This window comes from Rhinopithecus bieti, unplaced genomic scaffold, assembly GCF_001698545.2.
Source record: "Rhinopithecus bieti isolate Rb0 unplaced genomic scaffold, ASM169854v2 scaffold_13262, whole genome shotgun sequence".
NCBI classification, from domain to species: Eukaryota; Metazoa; Chordata; class Mammalia; order Primates; family Cercopithecidae; genus Rhinopithecus; species Rhinopithecus bieti.
In genome coordinates this window covers 4,557,331-4,578,682 of record NW_016808004.1, presented here as the reverse complement: position 1 = coordinate 4,578,682, position 21,352 = coordinate 4,557,331, and the positions used below count along the sequence as shown (strand labels likewise).

Genomic DNA, 21,352 nt, shown 5'->3' with positions numbered 1-21,352 from the left:
CATAGAGGTGGGACAACTCCCAAAAGGAAGGTTGGTGCTGTTACTAGGAGACAGAAAAGGGTGCAGGTTAGACAGAAACAGCAAACGTCCACCTCATGAATTTCTCCTTAGAAGTGAAAATTCAAGTAATGTAAAGGCTACAGCTCAGCACCAGGCAAAGAGAAGGTGGAAGAGGGGGGATTTGGCCCCAAAGCCGGGGTTGGGGTTTTTTTTTTTTTTTTTTTTTTGAGACGGAGTCTCGCTCTGTCGCCCAGGCTGGAGTGCAGTAGCCAGATCTCAGCTCACTGCAAGCTCCGCCTCCTGGGTTTATGCCATTCTCCTGCCTCAGCCTCCCAAGTAGCTGGGACTACAGGCGCCCGCCACCTCGCCCAGCTAGTTTTTTGTATTTTTTAGTAGAGATGGAGTTGCACTGTGTTAGCCAGGATGGTCTCGATCTCCTGACCTCATGATCCGCCTGTCTCGGCCTCCCAAAGTGCTGGGATTACAGGCTTGAGCCACCACGCCCGGCCGCGTTGGGCATTTTTTATGTAGTGTAGTGGTTTTCCAGAAAGTCAAAGGGCCTGGTGCATGGATGGTTTTCCTCATTTAAGGTGGTCTCATCCAAAGAGAAAATCTCTCCTCACATAAGGATATGCTATTTACCCACAAGGAGACATTGGAAGAAGAGGCCAGTTCCTGGGTGGAGGCCTGGCTTGTCCTGTAGCTCCGGAGGTGCCAGTGTCAGGACTTTCACATGGCCTGGCCTAAGTCAGGGGTAGTATATATGGTTCTGCAGACCCAAGCCCGGTGAGCTCTGGAGGACACAAGGGGGTGGGCATCATGATCGCCAGATAGTTTTGATGGTACAGCCTGGGATATAGACGGTCAAAGTGGTCTTGTGTAGAAAAAAAAATGACAAAAAATAAAAATGTGCCTCCTTTGGATGGAGAGGGTTCTATATTATATTGGATTTTTTAGTTGCTAATGACTAAAACCACTCTGACTGCCTTATGCCAAAAGAAAAGTAGGAACGGCACTTATTTATCAACTAAAAATCTCAAGTGTATGTAGCTTCAGGCATGGCTAGATCCGGGAGCTCAAGTTATGATACCTGGAATCTCTTTCTTTCTATCCTTTATCTTGTCTTTTTCCTAACTGGCTCTGATTTCAGACATTCTTCCCATAAGGTAGCAAGACAGCTACCATCATCATCCGGATTAGCTCCTATCCTCCCAATCACCCCCAACAGAAACATTTTCTCTTTCCCAGTAGTTCCAACATAGTCCACGCCCCTCCTGGAACCAGTCACTGGTACCAGGGAAATGGAGCGCAGTATGCTGATTGGCCAACCTAGGGTCATGTGACTACTTTGGACCAATCACTGCCACTCTGATTAGCTAGGCCTGGCTGAAACATTCCCGCCCTCGGCCCTGCCGGACACATTGGCCAGGAGAAATGGAGGAGTCGATTCTCCAAAGAACAGTAGTCAGGGGGCTGGATGGGTGGCTACTTGTAGGCAATGATGGCACCCAGTCCCCCTGAGCCAGGCAGAGGACCTGGCCAAGGAAGGGCGGTGGCTTCTTTGTGACTAGGCAGGGGCAGGAGGGACTGTCAGAATCTGCTCTGAGTTGGGGGTGGGGGTTTTTCCGAAGAGGACTGAGGTGACTGGAGAAGCCTGGAGCCACCCAGTCAGCGACCCAGGAAGGGGCAGACAGAGCCTTCAGACTCTTCATTTTGCTTCTTCATGATTTTCTGTCAGAAATAACCACTGACTTTTCTTTATTCAACCAAATTCTGTCAAGTGCCCAGAGAGGGCCCATGCTGTCCTGGGCATGAGGGAGGCAGCTGGGAAGAGGCAGAGACTCTGCCCTCGTGGGCCCACTCTCAGTGCGGGATGCTGTCGACCACCAGTAACTAAGCAGGTGGACAAAGGGAGGGTCGGGGAGTATGTGAGTCAGCTTGGGCTTCTGTGACAAGCCCCACGGACCAGGGGCTTCAACAACAGGCATTTGTCTCCCACAGCTCTGGAGGCTGACCAGAGTGCGGCGTCGGCAGCGTTGGCTTCTCCTGCGGCCTCTCTCTTGGGCTGGCAGACAGGGCCGCCTTCTCCCTGTATCCTCGCGTGGTCTTCCCTCTGTGCATGTGTCTGCCCTAATCTCCTCTTCTTAGAAGGACACCAGTCAGACTGGATTAGGGCCCACCCTAAAGACCTCATTTTAACTTGATTACCTCATTAAATGTCCCATCACCAAATAAGATCACATTGTGAGGAACACTGGGGATCTGGACATCAACATATGAATTGGGGGGACACAACCAGCCCATCACAGGAGACTTCTCTGAGGTGTGGCCTTGGAATTGAGGCCTGAGTGGCAAGGTGGGGCCAGTGACTTGTGTGATCCAGGGCAGAGGTGACCCCCATAGCAAAAAACCACAGGGCTGGGCACAAGCTTGGCTTGTCTGCACTGCCTGCACGGGGACGAGCAAGTTGGAACCAGACTGGATGCGGAGGGGCCAGTGAGGAGGAGCAGGTGAAGAGCCCTCCTCAGCTGTGCACACCGAGTCCTGCTAAGTCTCAGTTCCACGTGGCTCAGACCCACCCCCTACTCTCCAGCTACACCCACCACCCAGCCTAGCCCCAGCACCACCCCTGGACAGCTGTCCTGGCCTCCTGACTGGTGTCCCAGCTGGCTCAGAACCACTGACCACACAGTGCCAGGTTAATCTTTTCAACACCCAGATCCCACCTCGGGCCTCCCTACTCACAACTCTCCCATGACCTCCTCTGGTCACCATCTTGACCCCGAGTGACAGGCCCTTTCCCATCATCTGCTGCAGCCACACTGACCCTCCAAGTCTCCCCTCCTCAGGGCCTTTGGGCATAAGACTCCCTCCACCATCCACAAGCCTACTCCTGACCAATCCACATTCACCCTTCAGGTCTTGCCAGACCCCAACTCTTTAGGGAGGCCCCACCTCCATCTACAGCCTCTCCCTCTCGTCTCTCACGGCCTCTGAACTTTTCATTTCATTGCTAAGGACAGTGGCTGGCTCAATAATTCATCCTTTGGTGAATTAAAGAACCAAGTCAGTAGCTTGGGCTGGCAGGGCCTTAGAGGTCACCAGCCCAGCCTGACACCCTGCACGAGGCCCCAAGAGCTGAGTGTCTGTGTCTGTTCGCACACTCCTGTCGCACCGGTCCCACGGCCATCCCCTGCTCAGTAAACTTGGGGGGTTCCCGAGTTCAGGCAGGGACCAGAGAGGAGTCACAGAGGACCCCTGAAGACTATCCCCTGCACCCCTTGTGATTTATTTTCCGCACTTCCTCTGCCGCCCCCCGCCCCCCACCCCTCAAGCTGTTCTTCCTCCTGTTGTTCTCTTGTTTTCACATGCTGCTCTCCGCTTCCTGTGAGGCTGCTTCGCTCAGGAAACGCCATGCAGCAAAGGAAGCCGCTGTGTGCGAACCTCCAGGACCTCCCAGGATAGGTGCTGCAGCGTGGCTGTGGCCTGATGGCCCACAGTAGCCTGGCTGGGTTCTGGGGGACCTGTCAGCTCTGCAGCTTCCTGAGACTTGCTGAGTCGCTGAGCGGCTCAGAGCATAAGAAGCAGAGAGAAAAAGACACCAGTGACCTTTCTCATCTACTCCAGAATAAACTGAGCCCAGGGGGTGTAATGAGCTTTTGATGCATCCCCCTGGCTTTGATGTGATGCCTTGACCTCTCCCTTGGTTACAGCCCCAAGTTACCGGTCAAACACTAAGCTACAGTTGCTGTACAGGTATTTTGCATATGGATTAAAGTCTGTCATCAGTTGACTTTAGGTAAGAGACATTATCCTTGCTGGTCTGGCTGGGCTTCAAGAGCCAAACAGGCTTCTGTGTGAAAGAGAAGTTCCACCTGTGGACAGAGGGGTGTGGAATCCATCTACAGCCAGGCCTACAGCTGTAGCTCTGAAGGGCTTTATGACAAGGAAGTGGCCTGTGTGATCGTGGGGGCTGGCTAAGCAAGCCTGAAGTCCACAAAAGGGAAGCTGACAGGCAGGTGGAGCTCACAGGTGTGCCCGTGTCTAGAGCCTCTGGGGAAGCCCATGAGCAGTGCCTGTGAGCTCCACCTGCCTGCCAGCTTCCCTTCTGTGGATTCCAGACTCGCTTAGCCAGCCCCCATGATCACACAGGCCACCTGCTTGTGATAAAGCGCTTGAGACAGAGCTACAGCTGCAGGCATGGCTGTAGATGGATTCCGCACACTGGCCCCACTTCCCTGGTCACACCCTGACTCATACAGGAGCTGAGGCAGGAGGGGGCAGCATTGATTAAGGAACAAAAACCAATATTTCTGAGCACCCGCTGGGTATGAGGCACTGCACTAAGGACTATCTGTACAACCTTATTGCACTCCTAAGCCATGCTGTGAGTGGTTTATCAGTGATGATGTTTTATGTTGCAAGAACATAAAACCCAACTCAGAATGGCTTAAACCACAGGGACATTTATTATCTCATGTGAGAAGTCCAGGGCAGAGCAGTTCATTGGCAGTTCAGTGAAGTTTTCAAGGACCTGATTCATCTTCCACTCTGTCTTCCTCAGCTTGTCATTTTGGCCTGTCAGCAAGGGCCCCTCATGGTTACAAGAGAGCTGCCATGGCCTCAGGCATCACTGCCATATCCACAGGTCCTCCTGGCAGACTTCCCCTCACCTCTCTTTGGCCAGAATTGCATCACATGCCTGCTCCTAAACCAATCTCTGGCCACGTGAAGGAGGCTTCATGATTGGCTTAGGCCAGTCAAGTCTCTCTGGGAGCACAAGGCCACAGTCAGGGTTGAGCTGACAGCAGATGGGGTTTGGTTGTTTGGATGGCTGAATTTGGTTTCTATCACAACCATAGCTGATCATCACACTCTTAGTTACTTGAAACAACACCCACCTGTGACCTCATAATTCCATAGGCCGGAAGTCCAGGCGGGCGTGGCTGACTTCTCTACATAAGCTCGCACAAGGCCGAAAGCAAGGCTCCCTTGGCCAGGTCTGGAGCCCCTGGGAAAGCCCATTCCAGTGTTGGCAGAATCCAGCTCCTTTTGGCTGTGGGACCGAGGCCCCCTTTCCTTGCTGGCTATCAGCTGGGGTTGCTCTGTATTCCTTCACCCACATCGCTTTCATCTTCCAGCCAGCAACAACCTGCTGCATGTCCTTCTCACACTTCATATCTCTCTCACGGCCTCTTCTACATCAGCCCAGAAAGCTGTCTGCATTTCAAGGGACTTGTGTGATTAGACAGGGATAATCCCCTGTCTTCTGGTCAGCTGTGCCATAGAACGTCATGCCATCTCCGAGTGATAGGCTCACTTCACTCACAGGCTTTGAGAATTAGGGTGTGGAACTTGGGGGCCCATTCCTAGACATTCTGCCCACCCCGGTGGTCACCATAGTGCCCACCCCCATGAGGCAGACATTTCATTGGAAAGAAAGTTAACCTCAGAGAGGTGAAATGAGTTTCTCAAGGTTGTACCAGCCAGGGAGTTATGGTTGCAAACAACAGAAATCAATGCTGCTCATTGAAGCAAGAAAATAACAGCCCTCCCTCCTGACTACCATATGGTATGCAGTCCTGGCCATACAAGAGGGTCCCCATCCCCCTCAGGGTGGTCTTTTTATCCACAGCCAGATGCTTGGTTTCATTTATTCCCTAACCTAATAGGGTTAGTTCGCTTAGCAAATCCAGAGGCACTGGCTGACTTTGGGAGTAAAGATGAGCCCTCAGTTCTCCAGCTCATTAAACATGTTTGCCTTGGACTAAATTGTCTCCACGGGGAGCAGAAGTCATCAGTTAAATCCGGGATTAGCAACTGCAGCCTGTGGGCCAGTCCAGCTCCACCCCTATTTTTATACAATCCACAAACTAAGAATAGTTTTTACATTTTTAAATGGTTGGGAAAAAACTAAAAGAGGGATATTTCATGACATGAAAATTTCATAAAATTCAAATTTTAGTGTCGATGAATAAAGGTTTATTGGAACACAGCCATGTCCGCTTGTTTATATATTCTCTGGGACTGCTCCTGTGCAGAGTGGAGTAGCTCTGACAACCACCTCATGGGCTTCAAAGCCTGAAGTATTTACTCTCTGGCCCTTTACAGCATAAGTATGCTAGCCATGAGTCAAATGACAATGTGCTGGTCATTGGTGGCCAGCAATTCCAACCTTGGGATTCCTCATGTATCCTGAGCAGGGGACTGGGCAGGGGCAGGAATGGACTCTCTCACCTCTTGGTCCCACACGCCTTCCTGCCCTTCAGGCAGTCCCTCCCCGGTGATTTCTGTGTATATTCTTGTTGGGATGTGTTCTTGCAAAGCGAGTCTTTCGGGGTCTGTTTGCACCCAATCGGTGGCCTTGTGGCACATGTCTCGCCATGCCTCTGACTCCCCACTCGGTGTTGGAGTTCCCACCCCAAATGTTGTTCTGTGAGTGCATCTGCCCGCTGCTTCTCCCCTCTGCAAACTCCTCTGTCCACTCCCAGGGGTGGACACTAGGCTGCCTCCAACTGCCCACCACTCCAGATGACACCAAGTGCCTGTCCTCCCCCATGCCACCATGCAGCAGCCTGCTGTGAGAACTGTCCCAGGAGAGGGGTCGCGGGGTCTTGTGGAGACACATGCATGATTTGACCAAGTGATGCCCGCCGGCCCCAGTGTGTTCTTTGATGTAATCAAATTCACCAAATTCTTTTGGCTTTATGATTTTTGCCTTTAAATTATTGAGTGGTCCTCCTTTCCTAGGTCACAAGGGTATTCTGCTGGATATTCTTTTGTTTTAATCGTATCTTTCAGGTCTTCAGTCCACCTGGAGTCTACCCTTTTGGGTGATGAAGACAGGGACCCAGCTTTAAGTTTGTCCTGGGTAGGTTTAGTTTTAGCGAGGGAGGGCTACCTTCACTCACGTGGGATTTAGAAGCCCAGTCAGCCCACTTATCAGTGTTTGTCTTAGTGGTTTGGTCATCAGTCCAATAATTCCTATGAGGATGTGGGACCGCAGAAGGACGCTCACTTGTATATATTTTGTGTTTATATAAAATGTCACATTCTAGATTCATATAATTGTAGTACAAACAAGTGAGAACTACAGTTCTGGGAAAAATGACTGTAAATGATTTAACTTTTAATATAAGTTGTAGATCAGCACTGTCCAACTGGATTTTATGAGATGATGGAAACGCTTTCTGGCTGCGCTGGTAGCTGTGAGCCACGGGTGGCTACTGAGCACCTGATGTAGCTAGTGCAACTGAGGAACTGAATTCTTAGTTTTATTTAACTTTGATTAAATTTATTTTTTTTTTTTTTTTTTTTTGAGACTGAGTTTCACTCTTGTTGCCCAGGCTGGAGTGCAATGGTGTGATCTCAGCTCACTGCAACCTCCATCTCCCAGTGATTCTCCTGCCTCAGCCTCCCGAGTAGCTGGGACTATAGGCACCCACCACCACGCCCGGCTAATTTTTGTATTTTAGTAGAGACAGGTTTTCATCATGTTGGCCAGGCTGGTCTCAAACTCCTGACCTCAGGTGATCCACCCACCTCAGGCTCCCAAAGTGCTGGGATTACAGGCGTGAGCCACCGCGACCAGCCTGATTAAATTTAAATAGCTACCTGTGACTGTGGTTACCACATTGGACGATGCAGGCCAGATTAAAACACTGGGACACCACTGCAGAAATTTATGCATTTATTTGAGGTTTTAGGGGGTAAAATGAGAAATGGAAAAGGAAAGATGAACAAGCAGGAAGCTGTAAACAGAGGATGGGAGTTAATATTTGTCAAGTGTTTACTGTGTGCCAGACACATATATCCCTAATTTAGCCCTGACTTGCACCCTATGAACTTGGGTGACTTATTCCCATCTAAAAGACTGGGAAGGCTGGACACAGTGGCCCATACCTATAATCCCAGCATTTTGGGAGGCCGAGATGGGTGAATCACTTGAGCCCAGGAGTTCAAGATCCACCTGGGCAACATGGTGAGACTCCATCTCTATAAAAAATACAAAAACTGGCTGAGCGTGGTGGTATGCACCTGTGGTCCCAGCTACTGAGGAGGCTGAGGTGGGAGGATCACTTGAACCTGGGAGGTTGAGGCTGCAGTGAGCCAAGATCACGCCACTGCATTCCAGCCTGGGCAACAGAGTAAGACCCTGTCTCAATAAATAAATAATAAAATGATGGGGAAGTTGAGTCTCAAAGAGGTGAAAGACTTGGTAAGGCAAGCTTATTGGAGTGGCTGGCCCAGGATTAAACAGACACAGGCCAGATACCCCTCTTAAAAGGCTGTGTGAGCCCAGAGGCTCCAGGGCAGGGGGCCAGGAAGGTGACAGGCTGGCTGGGCACTCGCAGATGGGAACCCTGGACACCACCCTTCTGAAGGCTGGGCATGGTCCAGTGTGCTGACCCGGCAGCCTCCAAGTCCAAATCCACAGGGGTGGGCACCTCATAGTCCCAGGGTGAGGCTGCCGTGGCCAGTGGGATCTAAGGCTGAGAGCTGGGAGGGGTCTGGAACAGGGCATCTCCTTGGGAGCAGTATCTCCCCAGGGACTTTCTGGAAATTCGTAGGGAGGATGGTTTGCCTCAGTGACTGGAAGGGTGGTGCTTCTGACATGTGAGGGGCCCTGCCAGGGAAACAAGCCTCTGGGCAGATCCTGTACAACCAAGCATCACCCCAAACCCCACATGAGCTCCATGTGCCTGCTGGACACATTTGTGCTGCGCAAGCCTCACTTTCGCCATGATGATCTGAGGCTGGAGCCCACCTCTGTCTTATGTATAAACACAGGGTTTTCCACAAGGTTTTGATATACAAAGGGTTTTCCAAGAATCTGATGCTGTGTGAGTTGAGAGAAGGGTACACTTTGTTTTGTTCGGCATTTTCCAAGAGTTGCTCATCATTTCAGAAGCACATCAAAGACAGTGACAACACTCATGGTGCTGAAGCTGCTGGCGTGGAATGCCTGGCCTGTAGTCCCAACTACTGGGGAGGCTCAGGCAGGAGAATCGCTTGAACCTGGGAGGCAGAGGTTGTGGTGAGCTGAGATCACGCCATTGCACTCCAGCCTGGGCAACAAGATCAAAACTCCGTCTCAAGAAACAAACAAACAGAAAAAAACCCAAAAAACAAAAAACACTGGCAGTCCTTACGCTTGTACTCCTGTGAGTCTGCGTAGGTATCTGTCTATTTATCAATCCATCTATTAATCCGGATATTTTAAAATGCCAAATATAGGGAAAGATTATCAACAACATTCAGTTGAATGTTATCTTGCCCCTCTTAAATTTAAACGTATCCATCACAGGCAGGTTTAAGTATCTGAAAATGTCATTGTTTATGAGTATTTACATATCGAAATATATATCATAAAACTCCTTTCCTTTTCTTTCTCTTTTAAATTACCATTAGGGCATCACATTAATTTTCTTGAAGTACATCTGAAAATAGGGCATATTGTGTATTCAGTTCATTTTGGGATAGCACAGGGCCATTGTAGAAAGAGGGTGTCAGTATGTTAGGGTCGGGGTCCCCTGCTGTGAGGGGCAGAGGTGGCCGGGGCAGGCACAGAGCTCTGCTCTCACAGCACCCAGAGCTCACCGTGTGCTGGTGTCTAAGCATTTGCCAAGCTTCAGATCTCCTAAGATCCATGTCATTTTTTTGTCATATCTATATAGTACCTGTATTATTTAATTAATATTTTTCCTTAAATTGACTCACTTGTTTACCTAGATAATTGTAAAAGGAAGTTATATCACTGTCATAAATGTAAAACTAAGATGGTTTGATGTGCTCATTAACTTTTTTAGTACACATTAAAATAAATGCTTAACTGTTTACAACAAGTGCACATACTCCTAGCCATTCATCTGAGTGCCACCTAAAATTATCTCAAATATTATCAGGGGCAGGAGCTCCACAAAGTTTAGAAGGACCGTGTCATTTCATTTCATCCTCATAGGACCCCTAGGCCCAGCTAGCACAGAGCCCCCAGCAGTGTTGACTGATTAATCAGGAAAATGAAATGGAGGTTCAGAGAGGGGGAGGGAGTTGTGCAGGTCACACAGCGAAGCCATAGTCCTGAGGGTGGAACCCAGGTTTGCAGCTCCTGAGATCCACCTCTTTGCATCACAGAACTGAAGGAGGGGTCTGTTGCATGAAGATCTGGAGCCAGGAGCCAGGAGTCGCCAGTGCAGTAGAAGGGAGGAAGAGCAACATCTGGCCCTTGTCAGATTGTGTAAGCCCCTGGGCTGGTGGCCAGATGTGACCATCGGCCTCCAGCAGGAGGAAGACATCAGAGGCTCACCCAGCCTCCGGGTGCTGTGCAGATGTGGCCAGCTGGAGGGAACACCCAACCGCACACAAGGACTCTGGGGTCTGCCAGGAAGTGAGGATGTGAAGGGAGAGTGGGTGGCTACCAGGGCCTGCCTTTCCCCAGAACTGGCTGGAGCCCTGACAGAGGTGCTTCAGTAATGCCCGTTGAGTGACAAGTGTCTCTGCAGCTCACAGAAGGCCCCCAGCCCATTTCCCCCATGGCTCCCGAAAGACAGTGGCCCAGAGGTGCAGCAGGCAGGAGTGAATGTGGGAGTCGCAGGCCAGAAAGCACAGGGCAGGGAGGTTGGGCCTTTGCCATGCTTTTCCAGCACCAGTTCCCAAGCTGTGGTTTGGAGCTGAGAAGTCTCTGACTTCTCCTGACAGTTGCTAGCCTCTCTTGAATGGACAGGGAACAGCCTCGGGTTCAGAGGCAGACAGAAAACAAGACCTAGCTACAACTGACTAACTGTGTTTTATTGTTGCTTTATGTATTTGTAGGATGTTAAAAGGAAAAACTTTGGACATATTAAATTTAACAGAGTTTACTTGAGTAAAGAACAAGTCATGAATTGGGCAGCTGTCAGGGCCAGCAGAGGTTTGGGGAGCTCAGCCTGCTATTTGTTACAAATATATGCTTCTAAATTGGGGTTTGATTTCTTCACATACTAAGTTCGGCTTCAGATCATCACTCAAAGTACAGAGACAGCCTCAGGCTAATGGCCTCTTGCTGCTTCTTCTTTTTTTTTTTTGAAATGGAGTCTTGCTCAGTCGCCCAGTCTGGAGTGCAGTGGTGTGATCTCAGCTCACTACAAGCTCTGCCTCCTGGGTTCACGCCATTCTCCTGCTTCAGCCTCCTGAGTAACTGGGACTACAGGTACCCGCCACCCCGCCCGGCTAATTTTTTTTGTATTTTTAGTAGAGATGGGGTTTCACCATGTTAGCCAGGATGGTCTCAATCTCCTGACCTCATGATCCACCCACCTTGGCCTCCCAAAGTGCTGGGATTACAGGCGTGAGCCACCACGCCTGGCTGCCTCTTGCTTCTTAAATTTAACAATGGTTACTATTTATGGCAAGAGATGCTGGGTTTTCATTATTGGTTATAATATTTACTACAAAATAAAATATGTATTAGTAAATAAAAGGACAAATGACCAAAAATGTCTGCAGCTTAGGAATCTGCATTATCCTATCACGTAGGGTCCACCCCTCTCTGAGGTACACAGAGGGCTTAGCCCCATTCCACAGGACAAAGCTGATAGGAACTGGGAATGGTGGGACTCAACCCATGTCTTGTGGCTCCAGATCTAGTGCTCTTCCTTCTCTGGCCTTTCTGGAACAATCCAAGAGCAGGTGTGTAGGTGATAGGAAGAAACTGGATGCTTACCCAGGCTCTGGTCTTGTCCCTGGCCTGGCCTTTCCTTGCTCTTCCTCCCCTAAATCTCATTCATTCATTTGACAAACCTTCATTGGGCCACTCTGTCCCTGTGCTAACTGTCCTCAAGGAAATCCCAGTCTGGTGAGAGAGAAACACCATAACACAGCATATGAGGGCTCTGGGAGCCACACCTCTGAGAGGTGTCTTATTCATATTTATTTGTTCTGCTGTAACAAAATACCACAGACTGGGTAGTTTATAAAGAAAAGAAATCGGGCTGAGTCTGGTGGCTCACACCTGTAATCCCAGCACTTTGGAAAGCCGAGTCAGGCAGATCACTTGAGGACAGGAGTTCAAGACCCTCCTGGCCAACATGGTAAAACCCGTTTTCTACTAAAAATACAAAATTAGCCGGGCATGGTTGCACACACCTGTAGTTCTAGCTACTCGGGAGGCTGAGGCAGGAGAACCACTTGAACCTGAGAGGCAGAGGTTGTAGTGAGCCAAGATTGTACCACTGCACTCCAGCCTGGGTGACACAGCAAGACTCCATCACAAACAAACAAAAAACAGAAATTTAGCTAAGTGTTCTGGAGGCTGGGAAGTAAACGGCATGTCACATCTGGCCATAGGCTTCTTGCTGCATCATTCCAGGGAAGAAGGTGGAAGAGCAAAAGAGGGAGAGAGGGAGACAAATGCATTCCTGTATCTGGAGCCCACTCCTGCAGTAATGGTGTGGATCCACTCGTGAGGGCAGAGCTCTCATGGCCTGATCACCTCTTCAAGGCCCCACCTCTCTACACTGTTGCATTGGGGATTAAGTTTCCAACACATGAACTTTGGGGGACACATTCAAACCATAGCAGAGGGAGAGGTGAGTTCTGAGAAAGTGACATTTTTGTGGGGGTGGGAGAATGAAGAACCAGAAGGATTTTCTGGGCTCTACTTGCTGGAGCTGGGGTGTGCACCTTTCAGGCAGAGGAATCTGTGTGGGTTCAGAATGTGGTCGTTTGACAAGTTTGTTTGCATAAAAACACTTAAGACAGCACCTAGCACACTATAAGCTCCATGGAGGCATTGGCTATGGTTATTATCATGTGCAAAGACCTCAAGGGTAAGGCACAGGAACTTCAATGGGTCTGGCTGTGCTGCCCATGGGTCATTGCCAGCAATGATACTGGAGGGCTGGGCTGGGTCAGATCTTGGAGGTCCCTCAATGCTGTGCTAAGAACACTGTTTGTTTGTTTGTTTGTTTGTTTGTTTGTTTGTTTTTGAGACAGGGTCTCACTCTGTCATATTGGAGTGCAATGGTGTGATCTTGGTTCACTGCCACCTCTGCCTCCCAGGCTCAAGTGATCCTCCCACCTCAGCCTCCAGAGTAGCTGGAACCACAGGCATGTGGCCACCACACCTGGCTAATTTTTGTATTTTTGGTAGAGACAGGGTTTTGCAGTATTGCCCAGGCTGGTCTCGCACTGAGCTCAAGTGATTCACCTGACTCCCAAAATGCTGGGATTACAGGTATGAGCCACTGCACCCACCCTGACACTCAAGTTACTTCTGTTGTCCATATGGAGCCACAGAAGCATTTTAAAAGCTGACCTTTGATCCCTTCAGCAGCCAGAGTGGAGTGGGGACTGGAGGGGTAGAACTGAGGTGGGAAGCGGGGCAAGGGGACATCTTTCCATCAATAGGGCCCACCTGAACAAAATATGTTCTTCCAAACGAATTTTGCATTGTAACTTCAGAAACTCCTTGTGGTGGGCTGGGATATTAGGGATCTGGACCTCTCTGGGAAGCCACAGTAGGCTCCGGGGCTAGGTGTGTCAGAGATGTGTTCAAGGAAATGGCCATGACGACACATGGTAGCAGGCTGCTGCTGGATCCAGAGAGTAGAGACAGACAGCATGTTGCAGGGGCAGGGGGCAGCTTGGTGACCTTAGAGCTGGGGGTCAGGATGCTGGACCTGCAAGTCAGGAGCAGGAGCTCCCAGCCACTGAGTGTAACAGAGAGGATGGGGCCATAGCATTCGGCCCACCCAGCAAGGCCACCAGCAACTCTGTCCTCAGTCAGCTGAGCCAAGAAACACCAAAGGCAGTGCCACCGCCTCCCAGAGCCAACTCCGGGGAGCAGATTCTTTTAATTATTATTATTATTATTATTATTACTATTATTATTACTATTAGAATTTGTATAGCATTATTTTTGTTTTGATCTTTTTTTAACTTCTTAGAATTAGGGGTATATGTACGGGTTTGTTATATAGGTAAACTCATGTCACTAGGGGTTTGTTGTACAGATTATTTCATCACCCAGGTATTATGCCTCGTATCCAATGGTTATTTTTTTTTTGCTCCTCTCCCTCCTCACACCCTCTACCCTCCAGTATGCCCCAGACACTGGGGTTCTCTTCTTTGTGTCCATGTGTTCTCTTCATTCAGCTCCCACTAATAAGGGAGAATATGTGGCATTTGGTTTTTGTTCCTGTGTTAGTTTAAGGATAATAGATTCCAGCTCCATTCGTGTTCCCACAAAAGACATGATCTTGTTGTTTTTTATGGCTACATAGTATAGTGTATATACACCACATTTTCTTATCCAATCTGTCATTGATGGGCACTGGGTTGACTCCATGTCTTTGCTATTGTGGATAGTGCTGTAATGAACATTTGCATGCACGTGTCTTCATGGTAGAATGATTTGTATTCCTCTGGGAATATGCCCAGTAATGGGATTGCTATTGGCTCTTTGAGGAGTTGCCACACTGCTTCCCACAATAGTTGGACTAATTTACACTCCCGCCAACAGTGCATAAGCAGAGAGCACATCCTCACATGAAACCCACGCTAAACCCCTGGGTCCTGTGGTCCAGTCTCAGGGCCAAAGGCTGTCAGGTTTCTAGAACCAGAAAATTCTAACAAAACTTTTCACAAACCTGGACACCCACTAATGAAGTGACAGATTTGAAGTCAGTCCACCAAGAAACATTTTGTGAACATGTTTTATCAGATTGCAGCATTTATTTATTTATTTATTTATTTATTTATTTATTTATTTGAGATGGAGTCTTGCTCTGTTGCCCAGGCTGGAGTACAATGGTGTCATCTCGGCTCACTGCAATCTCTGCCTCCCAGGCTCAAGCGATTCTCCTGCCTCAGCTTCCCAAGTAGCTGGATTACAGGCACACGCCACCACACCTGGCTAATTTTGTATTTTAAGAAGAGATGGGGTTTCACCATGTTGGTCAGGCTGGTCTCGAACTCCTGACCTCAGGTGATCTACCCACCTTGGCCTCCCAAAGTGCTGGGATTACAGCGTGAGCCAAGATTGCCCCATTTTAAATCGCCCTTTTGCAGGTCAAAAGCAGTAAAAATCACTATTCCATATGGTTCAACCCCCACTGGCTTCCATCATCTATAAGATAAATAAAGGTGTGACTTTTCAAGGTCTGTGTCTGGTGCCAGCGGGTAAAATGCAGCGTGCACAAGGGAATGAGGTCAAGGTCTGGAGGTGGTGGAGTCGGGTTCAAATCCCCACTCACCCCAACCACCTGGTAACCTAACCACTTCCTCCTCTGAGAGATATCAACCAGGGGCTGAGTGTTACTCCAACAGCACACACAGCCCCAGCTAGAGGAGGGGTGCCCTGCCAGGCCACTCAGCCCTCTCTGCCTCCTTTCTCCGCCCATTCCTGTCTGCTCTGGGTCCTCTTCTCTAGCTGTGCTGTACTCTTTTCTGTCCCCAAACATACTCGCTGCCTGTCTCCTAGTACTAATTCTGCTCAACCCCAGGTCTTGCTTCCTGCAGGATACCTCCCCTGCTCTCTCCAGACTCCATGCCCCGCTTGTCTGTGGAGCGAGTGGCCCAAGGCCAGTGGACACGCCCTGGAGGGAGGGCTGTGTCTGCATCCCCTGCCTGACCTCCTGGTGCTCCACCCAGAGGAGCAGCCCACGGAGGGTGGGGACTTGCAGCTCCTTCTCCCCTCCTGCCCCTCTACCTCCCCTGCCAACCTGCACAGACCTGGACATAGGAGGTGCCACACAATACAACAGCCCTTTGCCAAGCACCCTCCCTGTGGCACCCTTGGGCTGGGCGCTGGGGTGGAACTGAGTGGTTGGCCAGATGCTGAGTAGCTGCGCATGACCTCCAGGTGGCCAAACCCAGCGGCCACTCTTTGGGCAGTCAAGTGGGTGATGGCACACTTCACCGAGGGAGGGAGGAGCAGATGGAGGAAGACCAGGACAAGTCCAGGTGGCATGAGAGGCTGTGAGAAGCCTGTGACATCCAAATAGAGGTGCCACAGTTAAGTTGGGGCACTTGTCAGGAACTGGATCTGAGCCCGAGGTTCAGGAGAGAGGCCAGAGCTGGAGATAAGAAGTTGGAAGTCATGGGCACGCAAAGCCATGGCGCTGGCTGAGGCCCCTCCTAGAGTGAGTGCACGTTGAGGAGAGAAGAGGTCCTCAGAGGGCGTCCCAGGATTCACTGGCATTAGGGGTCGGGATGGAGAGGAGAAATTGGCAAAATGGCAAAGAGTGCCAGGGAGGCAGGAGGAATCCCAGAGGAGAGCAGTCTCCTGGAAGCCGTGGGAAGAGTGTGTAAGCGAGGAAGGAATCTGGTGTCCAGTCCTTTGTTCTTAGGCCAAGTCAAATGGGTGCTGAGAACCGGCCATTGGGCTTGGCAGCCTAGTGCTGTGGGTGATGTGACGGGGACCAAGACATGACTGGGGCAGCGTGTGTAGTAGGCACAGTGCTTTCAAGTTTTCTGTAAAGTAGGGCAGAGTAAGGGTGGTAGCTGGGAAAGTCATATGGTCAGAGGGTGTTTTGTGTATTTGCTTGTTTGAAGGTGGAGCTATTATAGCATGTGAGTGTGATGGGGGATGGCTGATCCTGCTGAATAATCCAGCAGAGAGAGGGGCAATGGGAGAAGCAGTTGAATACCATTCACTAGATAACAGTAGCACGCCCCAGGGCTCCCTGAGGAAGCACTTGTTCCATTTCTCTGCAGCCAGATTTTACTTCTTGGAAAATTCCAAAGAGTGTCCTCATCTGTCCTGCTCTCCAGATGGCTCTGTTCTCTTCCCAGCTTCACTGCCTGTGACCTGGAGTCACCCACTGACAACGGCAGCTGGGCCGGGTCATTTCAGAGTGTGCCTTCCAAGCTTCCCTTGTGCCTGGCATGCGGGCCTGCAGCCGTCTGCCTGAGTGCAGACCCCGCCTCTCCCACGGTGCGGCTTCCTCCACTTCTTCCTCCACAGCTTCCTCCAGCTCTTGGTGCTTTGGTTTCCTCCTCTGTAAATGGAGATGATGACCTTACCTATGTCACAGGGCTTTTGTGAGGAAGATGTTTGAAGTATTGAGAGTGGCTTTCAGAACACTGAAGGGTTTCGTTGGTATTGTCGTTGCTGTCCGTGCAGGAAGCTGTGCCTGGAGCAGGCTTTCTAAGACACATGCAAGTGCTAGGAGGTGGAGTGTGGGGATCCAGTCCACCCCAGGCAGCCTGTGTCAGGAAATGTTTAAACAGGCCCCTTGGTAAGAGCTGTCCCTCTATCTCATTTTGCTTGTTGAAACCCTTAAATGATTTAGGGAATAGAAGAAGCAGCAGCATCTCATAGTGGGATTTCGATATTAATGTCTAATTCAGCCTCCAACTGTATTCACAATTCCAGCTGCTGAAGTCCCTTACCTGCTGACATACCTCCTCTGCCAAGAAGCTCACTGCCTTCCACAGCACATCATCATCATTCTTCATCAGCAGTTCCTGGGAGAAAGTTGTTCCTCCCAGTGAGCTAAAATCGCCTCCCTTTGATTCCCCAACTCCCATCTTTGCTGTCTCACCCCAGTTAAACACCTCCCTATGGGGCCATATAACCAGGTACTTGCCTGTATCCTTGAGTCTTGGAGACAGTGACCTTATTCCCTTGAGTCTTTTCTTCTCCAGGCTGTAGTCTGGAGCCCGGGGAGTAGGGAGATACTGGCACCTCCCCAGTGAGATCTCAGCTATCATGACCTAAGCTGTAGTCACGCGGTCTCACACTGAAGCAAGAATCCCCACCCGGGGGTTTCCACAATGGTTGTTGCTAAGCAACATGCCCGTTCTCGGCTTGCACTGGGGGACGCTGAATGCAGGATTTTATGAATCAGAGTCATGGGCTCAAAAAACACGAAATTTCAGGGTTAGCCCTGGCTTTAGGCAAAGCCTGACCCAGCAGCTCAGCTGATGTTACTAAGGGCCCTGTTTCTTTTGCCTTAATCTTTGGGCTCTATCTGCAGCCCCCAGCATCTCTGGACGGTCCCCTCAGAGTCACAACTTCCCGCCTCGTCGGTCATCATACTCCGAGCCCTCCTCAGGCAGGCAGAGAACCGGGTCTGTGGGAGAGGACGCCGCTGAGGCCCGGAAACGCCTGCAGACGCTCCTTGTGTTTCATTGGCTCCCTGTGCAGCCCTGGGCCACTCACGGTGGCCAGGGTGGGGTTATGCTGATAAGCACGGGGAGGCCCCGCGGGCGGGGGCGGTGCTCGCCGCCGAGGTGCGGGCGGGGAGCTGGCCACCGGGAGGCGCTGCAGGGCGGCCCCGGCGCCCGTGGGCTAGCGGGCCCTCCAAGTGCCGAGTCCACCTGACGGAGCCCCGGCCGGGAGCCCGCGCCCCTCACCTGCCCGGACTCTCCGCGGGGCCTCACCCCGGTCACGCGGATCAGCCGCGGGAAGCTCCCTGCCTGCCCCTCCTGGGTGCTGCAGGGCTTCCACCTGCGCAGTGAGACCAGCAAGGGCCCATGGCTCCGAACAGCACCTCCCGAGCAGAGGTCTTTGTGTTCCAATAATATTTGGTCGTGGGAAGTCCACTCAGCGAGTCCATATAAAATGGGGACTCTTGGGTCGGGCGCAGTGGTCCACGCCTGTAATCTCAGCACTTTCTGAGGCCGAGGCGGGCGGATCACCTGAGGTCAGGAGTTCCAATATGGAAACCTCGACTCTACTAAAAACACAAAAATTAGCCTGGCATGGTGGCGGGCGCCTGTAGTCCCAGCTATTTGGGAGGCTGAGACATGACAATCGCTTGAACCCAGGAGGTGCAAGCTGCAGTGAGCCGAGATCGCGCCACTGCACTCCAGCCTGAGTGACCGAGCAAGACTCAGTCTCAATAAATAAATAATACAAATAAAAATAAAATGGGGACTCTTTGGAGATTGAAAAATAAAGCTACAATGTATGAAAATGAGTTGTCATACTATTTAATAAAACCAGGTAATATTTTCAGCCATTTCATTCTTTTTTTTTTTTTTTTTTTTTTTTTTTGAGATGGAGCCTCATCCTTTCACCCACGCTGCAGTGCAGTGGTGCGATCTAGCTTAAGGCAACCTCCACCTCCCAGGTTCAAGCGATTCCCCTGCCACAGCCTCCTGAGTAGCTGGGATTACAGTCGCCCACCACCACACCCGGCTAATTTTTGTGTTTTTAGTAGAGATGTGGTTTCACCATGTTGGCCAGGCTGGTCTCTAGCTCCTGACCTCAAGTGATCCACCCGCCTTCGCCTCCCAAAGTGCTGGGATTACAGGTGTGAACCACCGTGCCTAGTCTAGTCATTTCATTCTTTAAAAATAATCTCTATGACTGCAATACAGTGCTCTCATTCTTAGACCAAACACAGAATGATTTAGGACTGATTATTCCTTTTGGAGTGATTTTTCCAACAACACTCTGTAAGAACACAATGGTGCACCCTTACCTTTATGGTTTTGTTTTTTTTTGTTTTGGAGGTTTTCTTTTGCAGCTTTATCATGAGGAGGGTCACTTTTGCAAAATATCTCAGGCCTTTGCTGACTTTCTTTTTTTCTTTTTTTTTTCTTTTCTTTTGAGACAGAGTCTTGCTCTGTTGTGAGGCTGGAGTGTAATGGCATGATCTCAGCTCACTGCAATCTCCACCTCCTGGGTTCAAGTGATTCTCCTGCCTTGGCCTCCCGAGTAGCTGGGATTACAGGCACGTACCACCACGCCCAGCTAATTTTTGTATTTTTAGTAGAGACGGGGTTTCACCATGTTGGCCAGGCTGGTCTCGATCTCTTGACCTCGTGATCCACCAGCCCCGGCCTCCCAAAGTGCTAGGATTACAGGCGTGAGCCACTGCGCCCAGCCTTATTGGCTTTTCTCAAGGTTTTCTTCGTGCAGCAGAGCACTCTCCTGATGCTCCTGGCTGGTGCTCATCCTGCTGGTTTTCTCTTCCTTGTTGTGATCCAGTCCAGCCCTGCCACAGCCCCGCATCAGTGGCTCTGCCTGCGATTCGAGTTCTCCCGTGTCCCCCTGACCAACACCACTCGGCCTCCCCTTTTCCAAGATGTGGTTTTGCTTCATATTGCGTTCTATCGGGTTGTTATAATGAGATGGGTGAGGGACAAATGCTAGTATAAAGTGGCCAGTTTAATAAGTGGCCCTTTTATTAGTGAATATTTTCATGTTATGACAGATTTTTCTTTCTTCCCCTATCTTGTAACTGCAGGGACATGGAAAATGAATATTCAAAAGGTCAGGCCCTTAAAATATCAAGAAAAGTGATTGGTGGGGTGTAATGTAGGTTCCCCAAAGCCCAGAGAAGGGAGATGTTTCAATTAAAGGCTTTCGGGGACAAGGAATAGAAATGCAATTTAAACTAGTTTGGTGTGGTGACTCACATCCAAAATCCCAGTGCTTTTGGAGGCCAAGGCACTGGAGGATCTCTTAAGACCAGGAGTTTGAGAACAGCCTGGGCAACACAGTAAGATTCTGTCTCTTTTTTGTTTTTTGTTTTTGTTTATTTTGTTTTTGTTTTCTGAGACGGAGTCTGACTGTGTTGCCCAGGCTGGAGTGCAGTGGTGGATCTCAGCTCACTGCAACCTCCACCTCCTGGGCTCCCAGGTTCAAATGATTCTCCTGCCTCAGCCTCCCAAGTAGCTGGGATTACAGGCGTGTGCCACCACACCCGGCTAATTTTTATATTTTTAGTGGAGACAGGGTTTCACCATTTTGGCCAGGCTGGTCTAGAACTCCTGACCTCAGTTCATCCACCCACCTTGGCCTCCCAAAGTGCTAGGATTACAGGATTCTGTCTCTATTTTAAAAATTAAAAAAAAAAAAAAAGTAGGCTAGGTGCAGTGGCTCATGGCTGTAATCCCAACACTTCAGGAGGCCAAGGCAGGCAGCTTGCCTGAGCTCAGGAATTCGAGACCAGCATAAGCAACATGGCGAAACCCTGTCTCCACAAAAAAATACAAAAATTAGCTGGGTGTGGTGGTGCATACCTGTAGTCCCAGCTAATTGTGGGGCTGAAGTGGGAGGATCACTTGAGCCTGGGAGGTCTAGGCTGCAGTGAGCCAAGATCATGCCACAGCACTCCAGCCTGGGTGACAAAGAGACCCTATCTCTTAAAAAAAAAAAAAAAAGAAGAAGAAGAAGAAGGCCGGGCGCGGTGGCTCAAGCCTGTAATCCCAGCACTTTGGGAGGCCGAGACGGGCGGATCACAAGGTCAGGAGATCGAGACCATCCTGGCGAACACAGTGAAACCCCGTCTCTACTAAAAATACAAAAAAAAAACTAGCCGGGCGAGGTGGCGGGCGCCTGTAGTCCCAGCTACTCGGGAGGCTGAGGCAGGAGAATGGCGGGAACCCGGGAGGCGGAGCTTGCAGTGAGCTGAGA

General features: G+C 50.2%; 1 protein-coding gene across 3 annotated transcripts in view; it reads left to right on the top strand.

Annotated features, from left to right (window-relative positions):
- Window positions 1-21,352, top strand: part of EFCC1 (EF-hand and coiled-coil domain containing 1) — a 44,622-nt gene that overhangs the window by 12,558 nt on the left and 10,712 nt on the right. The gene's annotated exons all lie outside the window — the stretch shown is intronic.